Genomic DNA, 25,054 nt, shown 5'->3' with positions numbered 1-25,054 from the left:
AAGACCACTGGTCGCTCAGCCATCAGCATGGTCTATAAAGAGATGGATGAACAGAATTCAGCCAGCAACTGAAAACACTTACAGAAGCAGGAAATGAGCACGCCATTTCCTCAACTGTGCACAGTAAGGCACAATCCCAGTCACTGTTCTGAGTTCCCTACAGAATTCTAGGTTTTGCTACAGGAATGCCTCAAGTAAGCAGAATTTTGATTTCCACCACTATTTTATGCAGTCAAACTTCGGAGGACTTAGCTGGGAGGAATGTGCCTCACCCGCTGTAATACTTATTATAACAGCCCTGGAGTGCTTCCCCAGCTCTGCACATAGAATCAGCTTCTCCCAATATCAACACAGCAGTTTGCCAAAATGGACCTTAACCAAAGTTAAAGATAAGACAGACGATAGCGCACCTCATTGAAAAATGTCAGACTGGTCAAATCCATTTATTTGCCTTGATGGAATTTAGCCAGCACACAACAGCATCTTGAGGATTCCAACAGTCCCAGCCTCTTTTGTAAAGGTTACATAACAGCACCTGCCGAGTTAACACCCAACAAAGTCTGTACAGGTTCTGCCTCTCCAAATGGGGTCTCTTCTAATGGACAAAGTCTCCATAGTCCCACCAACAATATTCCTTCCCCCACCATTCAATTCAATTTATTTTTATAGAGTGCTCATCTCTTGCAGTGACACAGAGCACTTTAGCACAGGCATAAGGCAAGAAAAAAAAATACATCAGATAAACCACCTGACAAGTCATGACATCTTCATTAGGTGGTACACCCCGCATGTGGAAAAAGATGTGGGTTTTATTAGCCAGAAAACATCCAGTGCCTCACTGCTTTAGCCCTTCCTCCAGTCAATGCAGAAGCGCTTCCTGTAGCTCTATTGTACCTGAACACTGTCATGACAGAGTAACCTTTCCACATGTTGCTTCAAGTGTCACGGGTTCAGAGAGAGCATCAAAACCAACCCACAAGAATGTTAACTGGACTTAGAGTAAATCCTATTTTCTGTTCCTAGAAACCTCTTGTGTTTAAATATAGTCTGGGGGAGAACTTTGAACAGCCTGCTTCAAACTGCAGACTTTACTATAATATGTCCGGCACTCTTGGTCCCGGGGAGAGACATGAACTAAGGTAACAATAATCACAGGAATGCTACAATTCAGATGGCAAACTGTGCTTCTGAGTGAAGGTGCTGTTAGCTTGGAGCAAAACCACATATACTCCTGCTCCTACTGTGTCGAAATAAGCTAATAAACATCAAAAGATCCACCGGAAGGCTATCTACCCTATACGTAATCTCTTGCTCCTATTAGACAGGAGCATAAACAGTTACTACAGATCCAGCCAAAACAAGAGTTCAGCTACACCCCACACAGACAGCTGTCTTCTCCTTCTTAACCTCTTATCTCAACAGCAAGTACTCAGAAAATCATTAAACCTCAGCCAGACCTTCATATCTGGACTATAGAAGAGGTAAAAACTTGCACACACCTACTGGCTGCTGTAGAACAGGTTATATCCCCATGGGCACACAAATCCATGGACAAGGTTAAGGACATGGGCTTGAAACCTGCAAGCACGCTACTGTTATAGTCCTTAGAAAGGTAGTTACTGCAAACAGCTCCAGTAACATATACTGCCAGTGTACTTGACTGGAATTGGAATAATTAATTTCTTGTAACGCTGTCAGATGAGCAACACAACAACAACAACAACAACAACAACAATAATAATAATAACAATAATAATAATAATAATAATAATAATAATAATCATCCTGATATTGTTCACCCTACCTAGCCAAGTACACTGTGCTTACAGGACTGGCTCACATTAGGATAAGTGTGTTGTCCTTCACGAACATTTTCAGCAGGTTTAGGGAGCCTCCGTCCCTCATACTTCCATGCCCTGCTTCATTCAAGAACAGAACCTCTAGTGTCCTCACACAGTATTGGATAATGGTTCAGCAATGACTTCCTGATGGAGGGGTGTCACACGCAGCTAGCACAGAAACACTAGAACAAAGTGTTGCAGCCTTGCATTACTGATCACAGGTATCTCTAGAAAACTGCTCACATAGCGGTTCTACCACCTGCACACAATCTGTTCAGAAGAGCATGTAGTCGAGTGCCAGCACATGTGATTTTGTGATCGTGTGTCCAACACCAGCACATCTGTGATTGTGCATTTGTAGTGATGTGCTAGTACATATTCACCAGTGTTCATATACTGTATATTCCACATATTTGTCTGTCATGTTTTTATATACCTTGACTGTATATGAGTTTCTGAGAAAAGCAAATATTGCTCTGTCTAGCCACACTTGTCCAAGAAAGTGTATGCAATTGAAATATTTTAGTAAGTGTTACATATGGTTACTTGTATAAATGCATATGCAGCCCTGTATATGTTCTGTGAGTTGTTCATGTAGTTAAGGGTGTGTGTATGTGTAGATGCCTGTAAAGTTGTATCCTGGTGTTCTTTTACTTAAATTTTTTTAAACTGGAGACACAACAACCGGCATTTCCCTCTGAGGTTCTCTGAACATAATCAATGATCACACCAGAGACTTGAAAAAGTGGCATTTGCCACTCTGCTGTCATTCTGGGGATTGGCTGGTTGAAAGTGTGGTTCAGGTGAAAGCACAAGTAAGCAGAGTAACTGAACCGCCAACAGTACAAATTCAGTCTACTAGGCCTGGATCTGTAGGACCTCACTTAGAGACCCTATACACTTAATCGGCATGCTCACATCAGGAACACACTGAATGCAATCCATTTACAGTATCACACTATTTTGGACTCAAATAACAAGCAATTACCCCCATCCCTGCACACATGTTCTTTCTCTATAATTGTGACATATCACTTTTAATAACATTTACACTTATTTATTTAGCAGAGGTTTTTCTCCAAAGTGACTTCCAATGGATACTATGTAGTGTTATCAGCCAGCACACCTTAATGGCCAAGGTGACTTACACTGCTAGATACACTACTTACAATGGGTTACTTATCCATACAGAGTGGAACACACTTTATCTATGAGACAGCAGTGCTACCTGCTGTACCACTGTGCCACCCAACTTATATGGTGCACATCCCCCCATCACATCAAGTTACATGTGTGGTAATGTGATGAATGGCTTAGTTGTTTCCACACACACACACACACACACACACACACACACACACACACACACACACACACACACACACACACACACACATTTTCTGAACCGCTTGTCCCATACGGGGTCGCGGGAAACCGGAGCCTACCTGGCAACACAGGGCGTAAGGCCGAAGGGGGAGGGGACACACCCAGGACGGGACGCCAGTCCGTCACAAGGCACCCCAAGCGGGACTCAAACCCCAGACCCACTGGAGAGCAGGACCCGGTCCAACCCACTGTGCCACCGCGCCCCAGTTGTTTCCATCATTTACAAAAAATGCACATAACTCAAAACACTAAACCTAAGACTCTATAACTTCATCAGCAACTTCACATTGATCAAACCAAAAGGACTTAAGCACCTTGATATGTATGAAACAGTATATTTCAACAATGATATGGTTGAAAAGCATAAAAATATGTCTAATGTTCCTCGATTTACCCATTCACCCTGCTTCCTTGTTGTTAGGCTCATTCATGAAATGCTCTAATTTTCCTTGTTTTTGCCTCCTCCTTTCTGATCTCACGTTAGTGATGGATAGCAAGTAGTGACAGGAGAATGACAACAGGCCACGATCCAAAATGATGGGGGGGAGGGGACCTAGAACAGGAAAAGTTAAAATAAATTATTCTTACCCCATATAAGGGGAATTTAAAAGCATATTCAACAGCTGTCAATCATCCCAGACCTTCGGCCAGTTATGATTCCCTTTCACAAGGCCAAAGTGGTTTTGAAGCTTCTAAATTACGCTGTAACACACTGATGAGTATCCTGACTGGGAATGTGTGATATCTTGTACAACAGAACTGTTATTTGGTTTGCACCACAGCTAAGATCACTACATTAAAACCACTATATAAAATGATGCAAATAAAAAAAAAAAACTTGGAACCAGAAAAGCTAAAATAAATTATTTCTACCCCATACAAGTGGAATTTAAAAGCATATTTAAGTTGAAGAAAAAAAAAAAAGAGTTTTTTTAAAACTGTGTGGCATTAAAAAGGAAGTTTATGTCATGGTAATGTAACCACGACCCAATAAAGTCTGCTTTTAGGATTTTTCTGAGGTGATTCGCAAGCCCATGTGTACAACCTCACACACCGTCTTTATTCCAACAACCACACAGGGGTCCCTCTCTATAAGGAAATGAAAACATTGTAGGTCCCAGAAGGTTCCTGTTTCATAGTGCACTGACTCAAAGTGAAAGGGTGGTCTAGCAGCTTGTGCGTAGGAGAAATCTGATGGTACCATTGCAGCATCATCTAACTGGTACTGCCAGGGAAAATAATAGAGGAAATGTAGCTTCAGGGGCAGGGACACTGGGTAATGGCAGGAATCAGCAGGAAAATGGCTACACCCTCCCAGGTCTAGCAGCAGGCAGAGACATGCCAGAGAGATGGCAGAGACAAGGGACACAGCCTATGGAATGAGGGCAAGAGCAGCAGACAGACAGAGAGGGGTATGCGGCCAAGCTAGAGAGAGAATGAGCAATGAAAGGGTGGAAACAGTGCTGACACATGTCTGACAAAGAGCCCCACCAAGAGAGAGGGATCTCATATGCTTGTAGCACGTTGCCTGGGGATGGACAGCTAAAGTATCATGAGGGGGTAACTAAGTGCATCTGCTCCACCCGAAGGATACATTTAGGAAAGCACAAGCATGAAGAGCTGATAATCCTCTGTTGCTAAGGAGCCAAGCGGAAACCAGGAACACACAAGGATTTGAGACACATAAATAAAATTACACACTGGATTTAAGTGTTTTAATGTACATTCTGTGGTCTCTTTATTGAGCACACCTGACTGGTACAGGCTGGTGTTGGTGGTATAATGGTGCGCGGAATGTTTTTTTGAATTAGGTTTTTTCCTCAACTTAGCATTACCTTCAAAGCCACAAAGTACCACAACACTGTTGTCAACCAGATACATCCCTTCATGGCCAGTACAGCCTTTCTCAGACTGACACTTCCAGCAGGATAATGTGCCATGTCACAAAGCACACGCCCCATCTCCTTCTACAGAGTATGACAGAGCCTTTACTTTACTTCAATGTCCTGCACGGTCCTCATGCGGTCCTGCCAAATACTAGCAAGGTGTTTGTGACAAATGACCAGAGCATGTGTATACACTTCTTTCAGTCCTGCTTCAATGCAAAGCTCACTTTAAGACTTAGCAGTGCTTTTATAAAAACTTTAAATGTAGAGGCTTAGTTTCTTTTCAGGTTAGTTCAATTCAAGTACCATGCTCAATGTTACAAAAACTCTTCACAGACTTTTTTCCACCTTCTCATCCCTACTCTGCCCTCCTCCTCCTCTTTACTCTCTAAAAACAGGCAGTTTTGCCTTGCTCTTCAGTCAACTCCATCACAGACATGTTCTCAGTATCCACCTGCCCTGATCATGCTGGACCTCCCTGCAAAGTCATGTTCTCCACATGTGAACTCCTGTTAGAAATTGAAATCACTGATCACCTTCTCCCTCAACACAATCCTTTCGCCTCTCCTAAGACGTTTCCCCACAACTTTTCTCTTTTATCTCTGAGATCAACTCCTCATTTGCCTCTGGTTGCTGCCCTATACACCTTCAAAACTGTCCTCATTTCACTGCTGTTAAAGAAACCCTCTGTGGACCTAGACTCAGTCCAGAATTACAGACCAGTCTCCCTTCTCCCTTTTCTGTCAAAAACTCTGAAACAGGCAACCTGTAAACAACTATCTGCATTCAGAATTATCTCCTCGACAGCTATCAGTCTAGATTCAAAGTTGCACATTACACCAAGACAGCTCTCCTCGCAGTATGAGGGGCTCTCCAGTTGGCTAGAGCAACCTTCCACTCCTCTCTCCTCATCCTCCACGATCTGTCTGCAGCATTCGACACTGTTAACCACCGAATTCTACTCTCCTCTCTTGGACTGCTTACCATCAAAGGAATCGCACTGAAATGGTTTGAGTCCTACCAACCAGGTAAATTCTACCAAATGGTTCGGCAGGGCTCCCAATCATCTACTCAGACTCTTTCAATTGGCATCTTACAGGGCTCAGTACTATTATTGCCTCCATGGATTCTTCCACCACTGCTATCCCATATACCCCCTCCGCAAACTGCCACCTTAAAGTGGTGGAGGGGTTTGAGTGCCTGAATGATCTCAGGAGCTATGTTGCGTGGGGTTAAATGCCCCTGGTAGGGTCTGCCAAGGCAAAGAGCTCCTGGGTGACAGACAAGACAAAGTGCGGTTCAAAATCCCCTTATGACTATTAAATCAAGGATCTCGTTCACCCCGCCCAGTATGGGGTCACCAGGGCCCCACCCTGGAGCCAGGCCTGGGGGGGGGGGCTCGCATGCGAGCGCCTGGTGGCCAGGTCTATGCCCACGGGGCCTGGCTGAGCTCAGCCCGAAGCCATGACATGGAGCCGCTCTTCGGTGGGTTCACCACCTGCCGGAGAGGACGTAAGGGGCCAGTGCGTTGTGATTTGGGCGATGGTCGGGGCCGAGTGCCTGGCCGACCCAAACCTCGGGCGCCAGCTCTGGCTTTTGGGACTTGGAATGTCACCTCACTGGCGGGGAAGGAGCCTGAGCTGGTGCGGGAGGTTGAAAGATACCGTCTAGATATAGTCGGGCTCACTTCCACTCACAGCTTGGGTTCTGGAACCACTCTTCTCGACCAAGGGTGGACTCTCCACTATTCTGGCGTTGCCCAGGGTGAGAGGCGGCGGGCGGGTGTGGGCTTATTAATAGCCCCCCAGTTCAGCCGCCATGTGTTGGAGTCTACCCCAGTGAACGAGAGGGTCGTCTCCCTACGCCTTCGGGTCAGGGAACGGTCTCTCACTGCTGTTTGTGCTTATGCGCCGAGTGGCAGTGTAGAGTACCCGGCCTTTTTAGAGTCCCTGGGGGGCATGCTAGAAAGCGCTCCCACTGGGGACTCTGTCGTTCTACTGGGGGACTTTAACGCCCACGTGGGCAGCGACAGTGACACCTGGAGGGGCGTGATTGGGAGGAACGGCCTCCCTGATCTGAACCCGAGTGGTGAGTTGTTATTGGATTTCTGTGCTAGCCACGGTTTGTCCATAATGAACACCATGTTCATGCATAAGGGTGTCCATCAGTGCATTTGGCACCAGGACACCCTAGGTCGGAGGTTGATGATCGACTTTGTAGTCGTTTCTTCTGATCGTCGGCCATATGTTTTGGACACTTGGGTGAAGAGAGGGGCTGAGCTGTCAACTGATCACCACCTGGTGGTGAGTTGGATTCCACGGCGGGGGAAAAAAGCTGGACAGACCTGGCAGGCCCAAATGCATAGTGAGGGTCTGTTGGGAACGTTTGGCGGAGGCCCCTGTCAGAGAGGTCTTCAACTCCCACCTCCGACAGAGCTTCAGCCAGGTCCCGAGGGAGACTGGGGACATTGAGTCTGAATGGACTATGTTCCACACCTCCATTGTCGGGTCGGCAGTTCGGAGCTGTGGCCATAAAGTCTCCGGCACCTGTCGCGGCGGCAATCCCCGAACACAGTGGTGGACACCGGAAGTAAGGGATGCTGTCAAGCTGAAGAAGGAGTTCTATCAGGCCTGGCTGGCTCATGGGACTCCTGAAGCAGCTGACGGGTACCGGCGGGCCAGACGGAACGCGGCTCCGGCAGTCGCCGCGGCAAAAACTCGGGCCTGGGAGGAGTTCGGTGAGGCCATGGAGGAAGACTTTCGATTGGCCTCAAAGAGATTCTGGCAAACCGTCCGGCGAGTCAGAAGGGGAAGCAGTACTCCGCCAACACCGTTTACAGTGGAAGTGGTGCGCTGCTGACCTCAGCTGAGGATGTCCTCGGGCGGTGGAAGGAGTACTTTGAGGATCTCCTCAATCCCTCCTACACGCCTTCCGTAGAGGAAGCTGAAGCCGGGGACTCGGAGGGGGACTCGTCCATTACCCTGGCTGAAGTTGCTGAGGTAGTTAAAAAACTCCTCGGTGGCAAGGCTCCGGGGGTGGATGAGATCCGCCCCGAGTTTCTCAAGCCTCTGGATGTTGTGGGGCTGTCTTGGCTGACACGCCTCTGCAGCATTGCGTGGAGCTCGGGAACGGTGCCTCTGGACTGGCAGACCGGGGTGGTGGTCCCTCTTTTTATGAAGGGGGACTGGAGATTGTGTTCCAACTACAGGGGGATCACACTCCTTAGCCTCCCTGGGAAAGTCTATGCCAGGGTACTGGAGAGGAGAATCCGACCGATAGTTGAACCTCGGATCCAGGAGAATCAATGCGGTTTTCGCCCTGGCCATGGAACACTGGACCAGCTCTATACCCTCAGTAGGGTGTTGGAGGGTTCGTGGGAGTTTGCCCAACCAGTCCATATGTGTTTTGTGGACCTGGAGAAGGCATTCGACCGTGTCCCTCGTGGCATCCTGTGGGAGGTACTTCGGGATTATGGGGTTCGGGGCTCGTTGCTACAGGCTGTTCGTTCCCTGTATGACCGGAGCAGGAGCTCGGTTCGCATTGCCGGCAGTAAGTCAGACCTGTTCCTGGTGCATGTTGGACTCCGCCAGGGCTGCCCTTTGTCACCGATTCTGTTCATTATCTTCATGGACAGAATTTCTAGGCGCAGCCACGGAACGGAGGGTGTCTGTTTTGGTGGCCGCAGGATCTCGTCTCTGCTTTTTGCGGACGATGTGGTCCTGTTGGCTTCATCGAATCAAGACTTACAGCGTGCACTGGAGAGGTTTGCAGCCGAGTGCGAAGCGGCGGGAATGAAAATCAGCACCTCCAAATCCGAGGCCATGGTTCTCAGTCGGGAAAAGGTGGATTGCCCCCTCCGGGTTAGGGGGGAGTTGCTCCCTAAAGTGGAGGAGTTTAAGTATCTCGGGGTCCTGTTCACGAGTGAGGGAAAAATGGAGCGGCAGGTTGACGGACAGATCAGTGCGGCGTCCGCAGAAATGCGGTCATTGTACTGGTCTGTTGTGGTGAAGAAGGAGCTGAGTTGTAAGGCGAAGCTCTCAATTTACCGGTCGATCTACGTTCCTACCCTCACCTATGGTCATGAGCTCTGGATCATGACCGAAAGAATGAGATCGTGGATACAAGCGGCAGAAATTAGTTTCCTCCGCAGAGTGGCTGGGCGCAGCCTTAGGGATAGGGTGAGGAGCTCAGTCACCCGGGAGGAGCTCGGAGTAGAGCCGCTGCTCCTCCGCATCGAAAGGAACCAGTTGAGGTGGCTCGGGCATCTGTTCCGGATGCCTCCTGGACGCCTCCCTGGGGAGGTGTTCCGGGCATGTCCCACTGGGAGGAAGCCTCAGGGCAGACCCAGGACACGTTAGAGAGACTACGTCTCCCAGCTGGCCTGGGAACGCCTTGGGGTTCCCCCAGAGGAGCTGGAGGAGGTGTGCGGGGAGAGGGAAGTCTGGGGGGCTCTGCTTGGACTACTGCCCCCGCGACCCGGTCCCGGGTAAGCGGAGGAAGATGGATGGATGGATGGATGGATGGATGGATGGATGGATGCTATCCCATGCCCAGCTCTTCTTTTTTTTACCCCCCCGAGAGCTACAGATGTTTCCTCATGCATTGCTGCCTGTCACTTGGACATCGCTGTGTGGATATCACCTACAACTCAACCTCTCCAAAACAGAGATCCTTCACCTCCCAGCTGGTTAATCCTACTGTTCAAACTTTCGATCAATCTGGACAGTTCGCTCATTTTGCCTACCACATGGACTAAGAGCCTGGGAGTAATAATCGACTCAAGTCTGTCCTTCGCTCAATATACCAAAGCCACAACCCAGCCCTGCAGATACATCCTGCATAACATCTGCAGGATCCGACCTTACATCATAAACTCTAAGCAACTCCCAGTTCAGGCTATGGACTACTGCAACTCTCTCTTATCTGCCCTTCCAGCCTCTGACATCAAACCTTTCCAGGTGATATAGAATGCTGCTGCATGAGCCATGTTTGACTTAGTGAAGCATTTCCATGTTACCCTCCTCGTCTCTCTGCATTGGTATCCTTTAGCTACCCGGGTCAAATTGCAGACTCTAGTTATGGCCTACAAAGCCATCAACAGATCTTGCCTAAGCCAACAACACAGGGTGCAAGGCCGGAGGGGGAGAGGACACACCCAGACTAGCCCCTTAAGTACAATGCCATCTGCTGCCTGTAGGGTTCACTGATGCAATTCATATCATAGCTTGTTTTTCAGACTTAATCTGTACCAATAAGCAAGGCCACTAATAGAAAACAAAACCATACTTGCAAACATACACAAGCATAATACGTGAGACTGGCATGGACTTGGGAGTAAGGGGACTTCATAAAAATCCAAAACATTGCAAATGTTGAAATTTTGCCCAAACGTTTTCCATGGGCACATTACTGCTCCATGTCGTAAGTGACATGTCAACCAAGAGTGATATTGACCTTGAAGCTTCTTTCTAGAGCACGTTAAGGATAGCTGCGTGGTAAAGATGCCATCAAGCCCATGTGCAGAATGAGGCTCTCAGCATTGTTGTGAAGCAGGCAAGAAAACATTGGAGAATGACAGGTCCCTTAACATTGCATTTCATCCCGCTTTGTTTCAGTATCAGCTAGTGGATGGCAGTACTGAGGAAAGTCCTCCAGCAGTGGCTAGGGAAGCAGCCATCAGCCGAGGTGATGATTAGGGCTATGTGTCATTTTGTATTTCCATTCTCTGCCTCTCTCTCTCCTGTGTCCTAAGGAGACATCATGTTGTACTGCTGAAAAACCTGTCATATCATTCCCACTGACATCTGATGCATTTAAAATGGGCTCACTACCAGCCGTTCAGAGGCGGGGGTGCATCCTCAAAGCAAAGTGCCCATACAGCCAGCCTCACGGGGGGCTCTGGTTACATGGGGCCTCTGGTTTCACAGAGTATTGCATCTAGTAACAGCAGGCAAACTCCCATGTTGGGACTGAATCCAAGCAGAGAACAAGGGGCTCTGGAGGAACAGTTCTCTTCTGGGGAAGAGGCTGATTTAATCCACAGTGCTTACATGCAGGGACATCCACGACATCCACAACATCCATGACATCCACTGACAGTAGCTGTCCTAGGAAAACACTGCCCTAAGACAACAACAACAGGCTAAGGCTCAAAGTTTATTAAGTTCCTGTTATTGCACCACTGAGAAAGGAACTCAGAAGAATGGTTTCAAAACAACTGGCTGCAAAAATGGGTAAAAATGGTTAAAAATTAATGAAACTGTAAAATATCTTATAAAATGGGATTAAAGTGTTTAACCACCATAAAAAAAAAAATAAAATAAAAAAAAAACCCTCATACTCATAAGACCCTGGGTTGAATCCCACCTTAAGCTACTGTACACTTGATCAAGGTACTTGCTGTGAAGTGCTCCAGTAAAAATTATCCCGCTAGGTAAATGTGAGTAGTAGCTAAAGATTGTAACTTACTCTGAAGAATAGTATCCGTTACATAAATTAAAGTAAGAATAATAACAGAAGAAGAAAACCTGAAATGAAAAAGAAGTAGAACAGGTATTAAAACAAAGTTCTTGAACAAAGAGAGTTTAGACCTCAAGGTTCAACTGCAACCCCACAAAGGTAAGGTTCTCATGTCACTTTCATTTTCACTCTCCTTCCACAGGCCTTTAAAAATGCAAGTAAAGCACACAGTGTTACACGGAACTACCACACCCTTAAAGGTTTTATTTGCATTTTCATGTGTTACAGGAGCACAAAATCCATCACCATCTGTTCTCCTTGAGCAAGGGCCCAGGGTCATCAAGCTTGCCTGAAGCCATTGACACAAAATGGTAGACTACCCCTTGGCATAACTGGCCAAGCCCAGAGAGGACCGCTGCTGAACTCTGATGGGAGTCCAGCCCAGAGGATTAGCAGACAAACCCATAACTGTCTCCCAGGATGGACAGGGATCCTCTGGCCACCTGTGCCCATGGTTATGCAGCAGCTCTGTATTTCACCGTGACATCTTATCTCACATGACAGTAAAACAGGCATAAGCCACTGACACTATCAAATAAGAAAGCCAGCAGCTGCTGGCCAGATACACAAACACACACATTTTCTGAACCGCTTGTCCCATACGGGGTCGCGGGGAGCCGGAGCCTACCCGGCAACACAGGGCGTAAGGCCAGAGGGGGAGAGGACACACCCAGGACGGGACGCCAGTCCGCCGCAAGGCACCCCAAGCAGGACTCGAACCCCAGACCCACCAGAGAGCAGGACCCGGTCCAACCCACTGCACCACCGCGGCTGGCCAGATACCTACTGCACATTTCTCAACGAATGTAGTTCCATTTTTATTTTTCAATTCATTTGAAGAAATTAGTCCTGAGGCCTAAGAGAAAGGGTACATATGACACAATTCCTGGTGTCATGTCATTTATTTATTTTTTGGCTAATAGTTTTAGGGATACACATAACTAGACCCGGCTCAGACATCAGCGCAAACCAATGTCCAACATTATGCTATTGATCCCTAATTAGCAACTTTGAGTGAATCCTAATTTGCAGTTCTTCCAGGCCACTCAACACTGCACGAGGCTGTCAACACGCCCTCAGATCCAGAATCCCAAACTTCCTGTGAAGGCCTGGCAGGCACAGGTTCCCTGCCATCTCTTGGCCATCTCAGGTGAAGCAGTGGCCAGCTTCAAATGTATCTCATAGAAGTGCCTGCACAAGAGACCCCCACCCCTGCAGATGCCTTTCTATCTAAGTCCAGCATAAAAACGCAAAAATAGTCTTCTTTCTGCATGAGATGTGATCAATAAAACTGTGTGGCTGAAATGAATCACATAACCAATAAAATGAATCAAAAAGAAGACTAGGTGCATAAGCAGTGCACTTTTTTCATGATTTGGAACCATTTTGTAATTTGGGGAAAATAACGGTGCAGTTTCCTCCTGGCCACATGCTGAGTCTGTGCCACTTGTATCAGTCGGCATGGCACATAACCACTCATTCCAGGGGAAATAGCGGCTCTGCAAGTGTGCCACGTTTTGTTCTGATTTGATAAAAAGTAATTGTGTTACTTCTTATGGTACTTCTGCATCTGGAAAGCTTTGCTGCATTACCACCACTGGAAGCTCTGGCCAGGCCCTTCACTTGCCATCCTCTCTGAGTGGCCCACACCTCAATGCCCCATCCATGGAAAGGAACCCAAGGTGACTGGAGACAAACTATCACAAAAAGTGCTACATTTATTACGATCAGCAGAGAGACAGAGAGAACCTGGTCTCAGGCAAATGAGGTAGTAGAATGAAATGAGCTGGCTTCCACAAGCTCCTTCTTAGCCTGCACTCCAGAGACTACATTTCAGTTAAAGTCACACAACTAAGAGGATCTGAGCTGAGCTCTTGTCATTTTCAGTGCATTATTCCATCCAGTTTGGAAAAAAAAGAAAAAAGCATAGGAATATCTCAATCAAAAGCAGAGGCTGCCACATGAAATCATAAAAATAGTGCTGCTTCAGAGGTAAATGTAGTCTGTCTCTTTCTCTGTAATGCACAAATTGTATTTTTGCTGAGATGTAAGTCGTTTTGGACAAAAGCGTCTGCTAAATGAATAAATGTAAATGTTGTGGTTTCAAGAGGCAGCAGGACTTTCTACACTCCCTCCTTGCAGGGTCACAGCTATCATGGCATCATAGCTATCACTCGAGCCAGGCTTCTAGTTGCTTAGCATAAGTCTAGATGGTTTACCTAGGAGTACTGTTCCTGTCTCATGCTGAAGCTTTTTTTACCTGCTCACAGAGGGGTCAAAGTAGCCTAATCGTAAGTGCTACCGTGATGTGCTCTGTGTCATGGACATTTGTGCAGTGTGCATGTGGACACAGCATGAGCAACACACATCCGGGCATATTCTAGTCTGCACACTGAACACATGGGTACAGTCTGCATAACATGTAACTGTAAACCACATAGCCGGAGGGGACTGACAGCTACCAAGCAGAGAGGTCCAACACTGATCACCATCACAATCAAGTGTACTCTAACTTCTTAAGCAAGAACCACACAGTTCCATTTGCCAGTGAAAATACACACATAGAATTGTTAATGATTAAACCAATAGGGGAGCATGGTGGCACAGCGGGTTTGACCGGGACCTGCTCTGTGGGAGGTCTGGGGTTTGAGTCCTGCTTGGGGTGCCTTGCAGCAGACTGGCATCCCATCCTGGGACGTGTCCCCTCCCCCTTCAGCCTTGCGCTCTGTGTTGCCAAATTGGGCTCCGGTTCACCGCGGGCTCCGGTTCACCGCGACCCTGCACGGGACAAGTGGTTGTAGACATTGTGTGTATGTAAGCCAATCAGGGCCTTTAAAAATTACAGTTGGGAAACATCTTCAACAATACAAAGAAATAAAGGAAATACCCAAAACACACAGCCACTCATTTCCATATCAGTGGCTGACACCTCAGTTGTAAACTGCCCGAGATACTGGAGCAAGACATACACCAAAACAATCCTATCATTGTGTAACTGATCTGATCATATGCAAATTGAACCCACGTTATTGGTAAGCACAACAACACAGTTTTCAGCTGAGATGCTAGGTGAAAATCTCAATCTCTCTATCTAGGACAGGTCAGTGAGTTGCTCTCCCTTTCCCTGGACACCACAGCTGTCATAGAAAATTTACTATGTCCCAGCAAACCCTGCCAAGACCAGGTAAAGCTAACCAACCCCATCGTGACCATGCACAACAATAACACAAATAAAATGTCAGAAAATTCTCAGTGTCTATAACTGGAGAAAGAATACAAGAATACAGTCAGAAAGAATAGTCTCATAGAGAGACTGATAAAGTACTGGGAGCTTTGAGGCTTGCAACTTAAAACCAAAACTCAGTGAACCTGAATATCCAGCATATTTGAGCAGCAGAGCTGTAAGTATTAACCAAGAAGTTTGCCAGTTCAAGTCTTACAAGGAACTCTACTCTTACACTTTAGAACGGAAAAAAAAAATCAATAAATTTTTTGTAGAATGTAAAAAAAGTCTGCCTAAAAAAAAAAAAAAAAATCAACTATGTATAACGGTCCCTTATATGCACCTACAATAAAAAATGAATGTACGAGTGCTGTCCCATAGTCCATATTCAATTCTGTTTGACCACCACTATTTCTGAGTGCATGAATATTCCTAAGTGCAGCATAAACACAAAATGTACGATAGTAAACAAGACACCAGCCCTGTATGCAAGTATAATACTACTCTGAACTCCAGTCCAAAAGCCTAATTTACCCTAGAGTGGTAACCTAATACCACATTTTGTGCATTTTCAGCTGGCAAAAATATTACAAAATGTGTCTCAAATTAACTGTGGGTCAGTAACACAAGTATGCTCTTCATTTCTGTCCAAAGACTGTTTTCAGAAATCATTACTGACTTTTAAGGGAAAACAGTTGTGGTCCGTTTGCGTTGAATTGCTTAGAATTACAGTACATTTATAAACATTATGAAACCAGAGGATGTTGAGGAAACCCACCTGAAACTGACTGACTGACTTCATACACAGATACTGAGTAGTTTCACCAAATCTGAATATTAAATTTAGTCCTTTGTGTACACTGACATAATGCAAGGACTGTTTCTGTCCTTAGATGCTCTTTGTGTAGATCCCAACACCCCATGGTACTGTACCGTACAGCAAAACACCACATTACTGCACAATGAAACACCACAAGACTATACATACACTCTGTGAATGTCTACCAAGACACCAGTGCTGTGAAACACCTCGGTACTGCATGCTTTTACATTAAATTACCGCTGTACTTTACATTACAATAACCAAACGGGGAACGTAAGGTGTTCTGTCCTAATTGAGCCAAAGGAAAAAAATAAACAAATAAGACATAGCAGAGACCCCGCAGCCGGACTCACTGGTGTAATGAAGTACACACCGCTGGCTGCACTCTGTCTGTCACATACGACACATGCGCGCTCTTCTGTATCTCCACACGGTCCGCTCGATGCGCAATACATACGCACACTCTGGCCACCCGCCAGATCGACAGAGCTCCTGCCTTTCTAAGCATTTGTCTTGTTTTTATTTAAACGCAATGCAAACATGACCAACACGTTAAGATCTTAAACAACGTCAACGATGCTCTTTTCTCCTGTTACGACTCTTGCGCACGTCCTGCGCGTGCCCGGCTACGGATGCGGCGCGCATCGCCAACACTCCGACACACAGCGCGGCTCTGCAGCTCAATAACATTCACATCTAGTATAGTCCGAACGTCGATCAGACATATTCAGCACCGTCTTATTCGTGCGTATTTTGCAGGAAACGAGCGATCTGGCCACCAAAATCTTAGTTCAAGCGGTTCGCAGATGCTTCGCACCACACAGAAATACAAATTTAATGGTCACCAGCAGAACCTGCGGGATGTACCAGCAAAACCGAGTGTAGACTGAAATATTGAACAATTGCATGTTTTACATCAAAGAAATAAAACCGTGCGTGCAGAATTCATGTGAAAACACATCAGCGAGTTCAGTGTGTTTATCATGACTTCATCTCGGGCTGTGTCCATCTCTCCTTCCTCATACGGTAAACCTCTTCAACCCGAAAGCGGCCATGAAAATTAACAAAAATAAAATACTTCATCAAACTTAAAAAACCTATGAATTGATATGATAAAACCGGGGAACGTCGTAACTGAGGCGACCGTGTCGTAAGATACTTGCGAAAGCAGCGCGCTCCCCGGTGCAGTATGTCCTCTGGAATGTGGCGGAGTGTGTGCGTTTGTCCGTGCAGATCCAGGTAGAGACCACCGGTGATCTTCCCCTCTCTTCCTCTCTCTCTCTTCCCCCTTTTTAACTGTCAGCTGGAAGCGTGGCCCCACAACGTCCAGCTGATCGGCACAACAAAAACACCCGTCTTGCGCTACGCAAACACTGCGCGCCGCGCCGCCCAGCACGGGACAGCACTGCTGGCCCCACCCCTCCTTCCTTCTTTTTGCATATTACTAATAACCATAAAAAAAGGCTACGCGAAGAGCGCTGCTTCATTGGCCGAAAGCTGTTTCCGCAATTTCCCGTACAAATTCCCGCCTCCTAACTAACGGGAGCCGCTGTCAGGTGACGTCATGGAACATTCCGAAAATTCCAAGGCCTCTCGTTTGGCGCGAGGTGTGGGGGGCGTCGACAGAAGTCGGGGAGGAGGGGCGCACACAAAAAATGTGTTATTTGCTGCAATGGCGCCTCTTCGTATAGCGCTGCTGAATTCACATGACTTGAATGAAACGATTAACCTCAAACGGAAAGTGTGGTTGCAGCAGCATACAATAGACAAAACACATACACGCACATATGATCATACGTATCATTTCGACAACACTGCTGTTAACAGTAAATGCAGAGAGAAAAACCTCTGGGAGCAACACCAAGAGGAGGATAGCTGTTGGCAGATCTACTGGTGTGGCTTAGAAGTGACTCATAAAGTGGCACATTATTGTCTTGTAGGCTGTGCTGGGGAAGAGTAAATAAAGCTGCCATAGCTACAGTCACAGGGGAATTCCAGACACAAGCCAAGGAGAAATGTGGACCTTCTTCATCACGCTATGAATTTCTCTGTAGGGATTAATAAAGTATTATCCTATCCTACCAAAAGAGCATGGAAGACTCCAGACTCATGGCAAGCAGGTAATTACAAATAATAGAGACACATCAGTACAGCTAACACATGCATACAGTGCAGAAAGTGAAAGAGAAAAGGACTGAGAAAGGTGGCAGATGGAAATACGTCATCACACCTCATAGTTGGACATTCTCTGATCTCCACAGAAGAGAGTGAAGCTTCTGGGCAGACCTGCAAAGAAGAGCACAGGAGCCTGTCCTCTACATCATGGCTGGACAGCCCATGCAGGTCAATCCTGTAGTCACCCAGGAGCGCTCATCCCAAGGCGCTCACATTTTAATTGTACATAACACAAATCCCTGTTTGTTGGATGTAAACATGATCCACACAATATATGGTAGCAGGTAGCATAAGTGCAGAGCTGCTGCCTTCCAGTCCAAAGGTTGTGGGTTCGGATCACACCTACTGCCCCTATTACCCTTGAGTAAGGTGCTTATGCTAAATTGCTCCAGTGGGAAAAAATACCTAGCAACCAACCACTTTCAAGAACCACTTGTCCCAATTGGAGTCATGGCAAGCCAGAGCCTATCCTGGAGACAGAGGTGGGCACACCCTGGATGGGACACCAGTCCATAACTAGCTACCCAGGCACGCAGCCAGGCAAAGGTACTGGAGCAATTGCAGGATGAGCTTCTTGCTCAAGGGCACTGCAGCTGGAGATTGAACTGGCAATCCTTGGACCCAAAGGCAACTGCTCCAACCATGACGCCACCAGCCACCCCTACCTAGCTGTATAAATGGGTAAGTTGTTATAAATTGTGTTACAGCTAAACAATTGACTGTAAATGTAGACTGCCACCTACATGCCCAGTGCAGCACTAGCCTACATGACTTTAGGCTAGTAATCCTTCATCATTTGAAGCTTCCAACAGTAAGTGCAGTGATTCTCTTCCAAATAGTGTTTGTATTTATATCAATCCAGAACAACACAATGAGAAAGATGAGACACATTTGGACCAGGGCCTGGGCTGGTATGGACCGGCATGAACCATTCCTGCTACATGTCTGAAAACACCAGGAAGTCCATAAGTGCTGCATTGTTGCTGGAGAAGGGTCCTGTGACCACATGGGCTTTCCCAGACTGGGTTCTGTTATAATTAAGAAAACAAAGGGTCTAGTCCTGGATCTGCTCCTACATTCACTGAGATCCTGTGGTTACCTTGTATGATTACTGGATCTATAGTTTGTTACAAATTAATGGAAGACACCATAGCCGCAGCACTGAAAAGCGACCAGTTGCACCACCTCAGAAATGTCAAGAGGCACAAGCCAGTGGGGCTCCCTGTGCAGGGTCCCAACAGGGCCATTGGTGCACTCATCACTCCCTTTCAAGCCGCCACCATTTCAATATGGCACACGCCTCATTGCTTGCACATAATGTTGTGCCGTGATACTGTAAATGGAACCAGTGTCCTTCTGCAATTCTGTGAGCAGCTGTCTGCTGGGGGAGCATTATTTGGGACCAAGTGACAACCCACAGCAAGAGTTTTTGAGGCCAGAGGGAAAGAACAAACCTATTTCTGCCTCCTGGTGCTCAGTGAAAACTACAGCCACTGTACTGTGTAATTTATGTCTGAGGGTATTCAAAAATCAGAAATTAAAAATGGAGCAAGAAACTGTTCTCATTTGAATGTGGTGTAAGTAAGTTGAGTGGTTTGTTTGCTTGGGTGCAAATGAGTCACTCACACTTTGAGCTCTGTGATGGACCCCACTGTCCATTAACTACGATGCCTGTCCAACACTGCCCGTTTGATTTGGTGGAAGTGATAAAATGAAAATTTGCTGAAAACAAGAAACATTGCTTAAAACAACAACAGTTCGACAGGCCACATAGGAATTTTGATGTCCAGCTTCTTTAACCCCCTTTCTCTTATGATGATCCACACAACTTCTTGTCATAGACTCGGATTGCTGTCAGCAAACAAGAGTGAATTAACACACATTGCCACGATCCTCCCCTCCCAGGACCCCCTAAGGGAGATGGCTCATTGAACAGCAGCCTTTGCTTATGGTTAACCCCTATAACAGCCCCCATGTGACCCATGCATTTTCTTGCCATTAATTCTGTGCTAAGTGATTTAAATGTGTCGAAAGCCCCTCAGGGCATGTTGGGGATTGCACTCACTCCGCAAGAACTGTGGGGAAATATCTGATACCAGAAAGTTTAGTAATCCACCAATGGATAGGACCAGTACACAGACCCAGACCACTAAGTGGTTTTACATTCTTTGCATCTGAAGGTGTGATTTACTTAGTGGGATAGTTATAAGGCTCAGTGGAAAAACAAACTGTCTGGTACTGAGGGACCAAAGGTCATCTTCAAACACTGGAGGGGACTTACTGAGTTTGGATTTGTCCCCATATCCCCCAAAATTATGCCTCTGATGGGGCTAAATTATAGATTATAGGCCTAGCAAAGGACACAAACCTGTAGCCTAAAAGTTGCTGGTTTGAATCCCAGTAGGAGCATTACTGTTGTATATTGATATTAGATGTCTACCCAGAATCTCCCCAGTAAAATATCCAGTCGTGGACATGACTGCATGTTGCCTTGGGCTAAAATGTTGAGTCAGGAGGCTTCCAGAACTCACATCAGTATCAGTTCACTGTTTTTTTTCCATTTTATGGATGTGAATATGATTCCTTTCAGAGATCTTTGTTGACACATTAGCACTGTAAATAAGCCACAAATGATCTGTTTTTGTCATATAAACCTTGTTTGTGAAACTAAAGACATCAAAAAATAGGTCCATCCTGTTTATACAAAGACAAATTTATTTTATTTGCTAACCTTTGTTTTGGACTATGTTGCTGATTTTCAACTGCTTTTCAACACCGTTGACCCACAGATTCCACTCATTTGGGGTGTCTCACTGTTTCCTGAGATACAGCAAGAACAGTCAGTCTTAGCCCATGCCCTGGTCCAGTGCAGTCCTTACAATGACAACTGAAGTGTGTCTGGTCTAATGGCTGTGGGATGAGCGCTCCAGGATGAGCGCTCTAGGATGATGACAGGCTTGGGCTGCCTGGGTTATCCATCAGGGACACACCAGCAGTGGGTCTGGCTCCCTTCTCTGTGGGCCTGGCCAAAGCCTTTACTCTCCTTCCTACAGATGACAGGTTTATCACAATGGAGATGTAATACACCTGGGTATAATCTCCACTTAGTTCACTTTGCTTTGTCTTTAACTAAGTCTCTGTGTGTGTGTGTGTCCCCTCAGATATTCCTTCATGCTGCAAGAGCTACTGAGAATTAAGCCTTGTGTAGCACCCCCCCTTCGCCAGCACCTCTTGCCCTTCCTCTATAAGCAGACAGTAGATTTTTGGCTGCCTGGAGAACACCACAAAACCTTCCTACACAGCTGTATGTTCAAGCCTGGCAGCAGGCAGCTGCCTCACCATGGGGAACACACTGTTTGCACACACCTATAGTCAGATTGAGGAATGAGGTCAACCCTGTCACAGTGATCATCCTGCTCTCCAAACCCTGCTACTTCTCTAACATTATCTCAACCATTTGAGAACTGTTGGCATGTTCATACTTTTACATAATTACATTATAATTTATTCTATCATTATGAATTTTTTTTTATTATGCCTTACTTACTCTTTATTGTGTTATTTTTTGCAATGTCTACAACCGCTTGTCCCAAGCAGGATCGCGGCAAGCCGGAGCCTACCAGGCAACACAGGGCGCAAAGCTGAAGGAGGGAAGGGACACACCCTGGATGGGTTGCCAGTCCGCCACAAGGCATCCCAAGCAGGGTTTGAACCCCAGACCCACCATACAGCAGGCACAGGCCAAACTCTCAAACTAACTCTGTTAGTCACTTTATGGTATTTATGTCTTCTGGCTCTGTTACACCTTACTTGGTGCCCTCTATTTTCTTTGTCTGCTGTGGAAATTTCTGGAATAAAGGTGGTGCTTCATTTATGACATATGTGACTTATGAAGACATGGAATTATAAAGACCATACCACCATTACTATTTCTCACTACCAGGGATTTGATCATGATCTGTAATAAGTCTGTGTCTGTATCTGCCCTGATCTGTACAGTATTACTGGGTAAATACTGCGTGTTTGACACTATTCTGGGACAATGTTTCAGTCGGCAATGATCTGTTGGATCTTTGTGGCCGCATAACCAAATGCCAGCCACTGCTTCAGCAACTTTGGGGATGTCATCATGACTCCAGCACTAGCAGTCAATTTTGTCAGCACTTCCCCTCCTTTATTGCCACTTTCATGTCAATCAGACACACAACATGAAGTTCAGTCTCTATCATCCATAGGGTGTGAGTCACAGTCTCCACACCCCCTCAAAACATGTCTCGTGTTGTTGGATGTCATCATGATGCAAGTGTCCTAGTGGGAGGATGGGGGCACTGATGGGGCAGGTGATTTGGTTGGTTGGCAGTTGCCATGACAGCATAAAGTAAGTTAAATCAGCAAAACAGAAATGTTGAATCAAAGCAATGCTTCAATGGAGCTCATTTGTAATCACTGCACCTCTTGTTTCGACTGTGGGTCTGAACCCCATTAAGTGCTAGGGCCCCAGGAGAGAACAGGCCGGGGTGAGGATGGGAGAGGGGTACAAGTCTGATAGGGACATACACATACCACCACAATATGATCCTAGCCGGCTTACATAAGAGAGCGGCTGCTGTCAGTTCATCGCTGTCCTGGCTGCTCTGCCCTGTTACATAACTGGATTAGAGGTCGCTGTGAGCTATGCAGCCAACTGTAGAGAGCTATGCGCCAGTGTAGAAGAGTAGAATACAAAAACAGTCAATGGCCATGGGTCACTAGGGTCACAGAAGACTGGGATCCTCAGCAGATGGTGGAGACTGGAAGGGCAACAAACTAATCAAAGTGTCACCTTCCATGTTTTACATTTGGCAGTTTCAATGCACAGAAAAGTTGACCATGGTGACTAGTGCTTGTCTTAGCATTTCAGTATGTTCTTGTTTCAGTTTGTTCCCAAGCAGCTACCCATCAGCTTTTACTTTAAAAGCTGATGTCTTGCTTTCTGCTTGAAAAGCTGTGAAAGATCCAGGCCCACCCTGGCCCACACTTCTACCAGCCTTTTAGGAAAAAGCTCACTCTCCATGTTTTCTCTATTCTTGTCTCTCAGAGCCTGACATAATGCAGCTGCCAGGGGAGCAGAGCCTGCAGTGGCCAAAGCCTGCCAGTGCCCTTTTTTTGCTTCTCCTATGAGGTAATGCCAGGTAAATATGTGTTTGCACATACAGACCAGCAGAAACAAAATTCAATGTACTCCACAGCACCCAGAGTGTAATTTAATGTGATATAAATGCAATTACCATTTGGATGAATTAAAACACCTCACTTTTTAAGTAGGTGAGCATCTACTATGTTGACAGTGCTTACCATAATCACTATTGTTGTGTGAACCCCCCTTAACACACACAAGTTCATCTTACCTCTGTCAATTTGTAGGTCTCTTTGTATAGCTGACACCCACCCACCATCATTCTCTGCTGAGACTCACAGCTGCACCTAGCATGGGCTTGAGAGGAGGAAAGTACCAGATGCAACCAATTCAGAAGAACAGGGACTTTAAAAATACAGAATGGAGAGTGAAGTTTCTCTTATTTTGTATTTACAGCAAGAGAAACTTCAGAGAACACTTTTGTAAGGGTGAGCTTTGGCTCTGGGGTTGATGTTAAAGTAGAGAATTTGAGAACTTTGTGTAAAGGTTTGATTTAAGTTGTATTTATATCCTGTGATCTTCACTTCTGCTTGATTCTGTAGCATCCCAACAAGAGTCCGACACAGACACGTGCTGCTGTTACAGCCGCACATGGACGAAAAGTATGACCCCACCTGCAGAGTGTATTTATAAGTGCACAGTGTAAACTGTAAGGGACAGTCTAGAGGTGAAACAAACACAGGACAAAGAAACAGTGGATTTTTACAAAGGTGAAAAATAAAACAAATCTGAGCAGAACTTCAATACAAAGATGTGACAAAATACCAGACTGGAATGATGGACCTGGACAGGAGAACAAGAGGTAGGGGTAGACAAGACAAACACTCAGTACTGGACCATAAACAACTATAGAACCAGGCAACTGACACTCACAAAGGGAACAGTGGTGAAAAATCCACAGTCCAGCCTTGGCTGCTTGCTCCTTTTATACCTCACACTAACCACCAGATTACAAACAGGTGCATGGGTCTGGGCTGGTGACAATGAGTGGCGCCTCCTCTGGCCCGTAGGGGTATCGTCCCTGTGGGTGGTGACTGAATATCACTATTTGTTTCTTTATTAAGGAGAAGAAAGTCATTTGACTTTCATTATTTGGTTAGTATTATTTAAGATTTACAGGAAGACCTGGTGTAAATTTCCACACCGCTACTCCCCACCTGGTCACTTCTTGAACCCAACATTTGTCAGCAGGTCACTATGTTTTTCCAACATATGGTGTCTCAGATGCTTATGACAAGGGCCAGTGTTGGTCTAGTAGCCACCGGGATCATGGAACAAGGTGATACGACAGGGTTCAAACCCCAGGAGAAGTGAGAAGTGAATGAGGTGCTTTCCATGACTGTGATCCATTCTAATTATAGTGATAAGATGGAACAATTCCCTGCCATCACTGTGGCAATGTGCTGCCAGTAATTAACACTCCTGTGATGTTCTGCTGAGCACATTGCGGGACTTCAGAGGAAGTGTTCATTATTAATCAATTAAAACTGTATCATTCACTTCTTGGGTACAAATTATACTAATTATGCATGGATGAAAAAGAGATACTTCTCTCATAGTGGGTGAAACATATGGATATCTAAGGGACGTGAAGTTGGCAAGGTGGTGACCATTTTGTCTGATTAATTGTTTTGTGGCTTTCAAAGAATCTGGCTTGTGGTCATCTTCTTTAGAAAGCTGCACCTGTCTGGTCTGTGGTCAGAGGCACTGTTTTTAAGCAGCAGTTACTATGTCTAGGGAAGGTTTAAAGTTGATATGAGTACAGCTTTCACAATTTTCTTCTTGGCTTGGGAATAAATATAATATAAATTGCATTAGTTCTATAGAATGCTCTTCTCACTGTAGTGCCACATAGTTCTAATAGAGAAGGGAATGGTACAGTACAGATTTACCTTTTTTAAGGTCACAGATATAGCTCAATATCAAGATAAACCAGGTGGCAACTGAACAGAGGAAAAAAACTGCCAGCTGTGAAGAAGAGGGGACAAATGTCTGGAGGTCCATGTACCAATGACTGTGCATACC

General features: G+C 46.0%; 1 protein-coding gene and 1 long non-coding RNA gene across 7 annotated transcripts in view; one reads left to right on the top strand and one right to left on the bottom strand.

Annotated features, from left to right (window-relative positions):
* Nucleotides 1-17,189, bottom strand: part of hivep3b (HIVEP zinc finger 3b) — a 113,295-nt gene extending 96,106 nt beyond the window's left edge. For all 5 annotated transcript variants that reach the window (XM_018754704.2, XM_018754702.2, XM_018754708.2 and 2 more), the window contains exon 1: nt 16,838-17,189. The gene's annotated coding sequence lies outside the window, so the exon portion shown is untranslated. The remainder of the gene's footprint in view (nt 1-16,837) is intronic.
* Nucleotides 16,839-23,346, top strand: LOC108935822 (uncharacterized). 2 transcript variants are annotated; one of them, XR_001966233.1, is made up of 3 exons: nt 16,839-16,917; nt 22,931-23,014; nt 23,257-23,346. It is a non-coding gene; the product is annotated as an uncharacterized LOC108935822 (long non-coding RNA). The 2 variants fall into 2 exon arrangements; XR_001966234.1 differs by having other exon boundaries at nt 22,931-23,024; nt 23,257-23,281.
* Nucleotides 23,347-25,054: the final 1,708 nt, after the last annotated feature.

This window comes from Scleropages formosus, chromosome 8, assembly GCF_900964775.1.
Source record: "Scleropages formosus chromosome 8, fSclFor1.1, whole genome shotgun sequence".
In the NCBI taxonomy this organism is placed as follows: Eukaryota; Metazoa; Chordata; class Actinopteri; order Osteoglossiformes; family Osteoglossidae; genus Scleropages; species Scleropages formosus.
The sequence above is the reverse complement of the archived record's forward strand: the minus strand, read 5'-3'. Positions and strand labels throughout refer to the sequence as shown.